Raw genomic sequence first — 2,644 nt, 5'->3', positions numbered from 1 at the left:
AATTTGCTTGTGGCAGATGTGCAGTAAATTTTTTTTAATATACTGTTCACTAATATGCTTCTGCCTCCTCTTGAGTCATGAAAAGTAAGAAAAGAAGTGTTTTTTTTCCTAGTGCTCCACCTGACCACTATGACAAGGCTGAAATGATTGTTTTCAAGTTTTTTTTTTTAAAAGTGTCAAAGGTGACTATTGAGTGCTTGGTTTTTTTCTATATATTGAAGATCTTATCAATCGAAGAATGAAAAAAGGAAGCTAAGAGGCACCACAACATGAAGAGTTCACTTAAGTATGCAGTGCTTGTGGAGAACCATAAGCCTTACCTTGCAATGCTCTTTGTACAGTTTATATATGCAGGCATGGCCTTGTTTGCCAAAGCAGCAATTTCCAAAGGAATGAACCCTTCCGTGTTCGTAGTGTACCGGCAAGCCTTCGCCACAATCACATTAGCTCCGTTTGCTTTCTTCTTCGAAAGGTTTCTTTCGGTGTACATAATATTTCTAGTTTGAATTAACCAAATCTATCCCATTATTTTCTCATTTTTTTAGTTTGGGGAACCTATAATTTGCAGTAAGCAGGCATCTCTATCATACAATTTAATTTGGAAGATCTTCTTGATTTCGTTATTCGGGTGCGAACATGGTCTCAGTCGATGTTATAATCCAATATCAACCCATAATTCAGGATTTTCTAATGGTACTTCATGTACTGAAAATGCCAGGCTCGCCTTGAGTTTAAATCTCTACTCTGTTGCAATCAAATACACCACTGCAACATTTGCTGCTGCCACAACCAACACCATTCCTGTTCTTACCTTAATCATTGCAGTTTGCTTAAGGTATTTTACAAAAGGTGAAAAGAATATATTGAAAAGGTCTCTTTCACTAGCTGAATGGAACTAATTTCGAAAATTTCAGGACGGAAAGCATACAGGTACAAAAACTTCCAGGATTCCCCAAGGTGTTTGGTTCAGTAAGCAGTCTCTCAGGAGCCCTGGTGTTTGCTTTTGTTAAGGGGCCAGATATAAATTTCATGAACTGGTATCCATCTACTCACGACCAAACCTCAGACTCCGCGATCAAGAATCACTGGGTCGGGGAGTGGATAGAAGGCTGCTTTATCATGCTTGCAGGCAATACAGCTTGGTCTATGTGTCTTGTTTTGCAGGTTTGATCCAAATTAGCATGCTCTCCTTTTCATTCTAATATCTTTTTTTATAAACTGCTTTTATATTCATCCTTTGAGGATTCGTTTTCAATCACTAGAGCAACATAGTGAAGGACTATCCGGCCAAACTACGCCTTACCGCTCTTCAATGCTTCTTTAGTTGTATTCAATCATCAATTTGGGTTATTGTATCAGAGAGAAATCCATCAGCTTGGAAGCTTGGATGGGATGTTCATCTTCTAGCTGTTCTGTATTGTGTATGTTGTTCATCTTATCCATTATGAACTATTTGGTTACACCACTTGCACAACATGCTCGACAGTAAATTCTAGATTATAAGTGCTCATCTAAGTAGGAAAAACTCCTCGAACTTGACGCTAAACTAAATCGATTCATGCAATTGTGTATTGGCAGGGCGTGATTGTGGCCGGCATCACATACTGGCTGCAAGTATGGACCATAGAGAAGAAAGGTCCAGTTTTCACAGCAATTTTCACTCCATTGTCTCTAGTGATAAGAGCCATCTTCTCTGCATTCTTGTGGAAGGAGAAACTTGGGGAAGGTACTGCATACTATTTACTCCCTCTATATATATATAATAACAATTTGATCACGAATTCAAAACCGTTCGTTACACGACGTTTTTCGAATCATTCGATACTTATTTTTCCATTGATGTTGCAGTGTTGCAGGGGTTGTCCTACTGGTTTGAGGGCTGTACAGCGTGTTGTGGGACAAGAAGAAAGAAGAAGGAGAAAGGGTTACACATGAACAAAAGATGGAATCTAATAAAGAAGAAATTGTAGTGGAGTGCATTACATGAGTAAACTGATGGGGGCTCGAATGTTTGGCCATTAATGGCTTTTGGTCCTTTTGGTGATGACATTTTCCCACAATGTGGAACTCCTCAAGGAAAGATGATAAATATATATATATATGTATATTTTTCTTGTTTATTTTTCACTTTTATTATTAGCTTCTTGTTGTCGACTTTGTTCTAACTTACTAGTTCTTTGGTTTGATCCATTGAGCCACTTATGAATGCCTAAACTTTGTTATTGTAGATGTGTCTGTGTTGTTCAACGGATGAAATATTAGGACAAAACGATTTTATTATAAATGTGATTTTGTAACATTGTTTGAAATAAATTGACTTGTTATTTATATAGAATTTGACTTTTTATATTTTCAAATGTTTGTTTCAACATAAATTTAAATACAACAAAATTAAATTAGAGTAAGAAGATTTGCCATTATGAAGTAAGGTTTGAATAATATAATTTTATTAAAAAAATACCTATTCAATAAAAAAGGCTTAAGTATACAAAAGGTGCCCAGCATATGTCCCTTTTTCCAATTTACTATCTATCGTTTATTTAGTTATAGTTTGGTGCCTAACATTTCATTTCGTTACTCAAAATAGGTCAAGCCGTGACGGACCGTTAAGTTTGGTCGTTAAGTGACATGTGTCATAACCTAG

At 36.4% G+C, this 2,644-nt stretch overlaps 1 pseudogene; it reads left to right on the top strand.

Moving 5' to 3' along the window:
- Positions 1 to 266: 266 nt before the first annotated feature.
- Positions 267 to 1,987, top strand: LOC120199038 (annotated as a pseudogene).
- The last annotated feature ends 657 nt before the right edge of the window (positions 1,988 to 2,644 follow it).

The sequence above is a fragment of the Hibiscus syriacus genome, unplaced genomic scaffold, assembly GCF_006381635.1.
Source record: "Hibiscus syriacus cultivar Baekdansim isolate YM2019G1 unplaced genomic scaffold, ASM638163v2 tig00005294_pilon, whole genome shotgun sequence".
Taxonomy (NCBI): Eukaryota; Viridiplantae; Streptophyta; class Magnoliopsida; order Malvales; family Malvaceae; genus Hibiscus; species Hibiscus syriacus.
The sequence above is the reverse complement of the archived record's forward strand: the minus strand, read 5'-3'. Positions and strand labels throughout refer to the sequence as shown.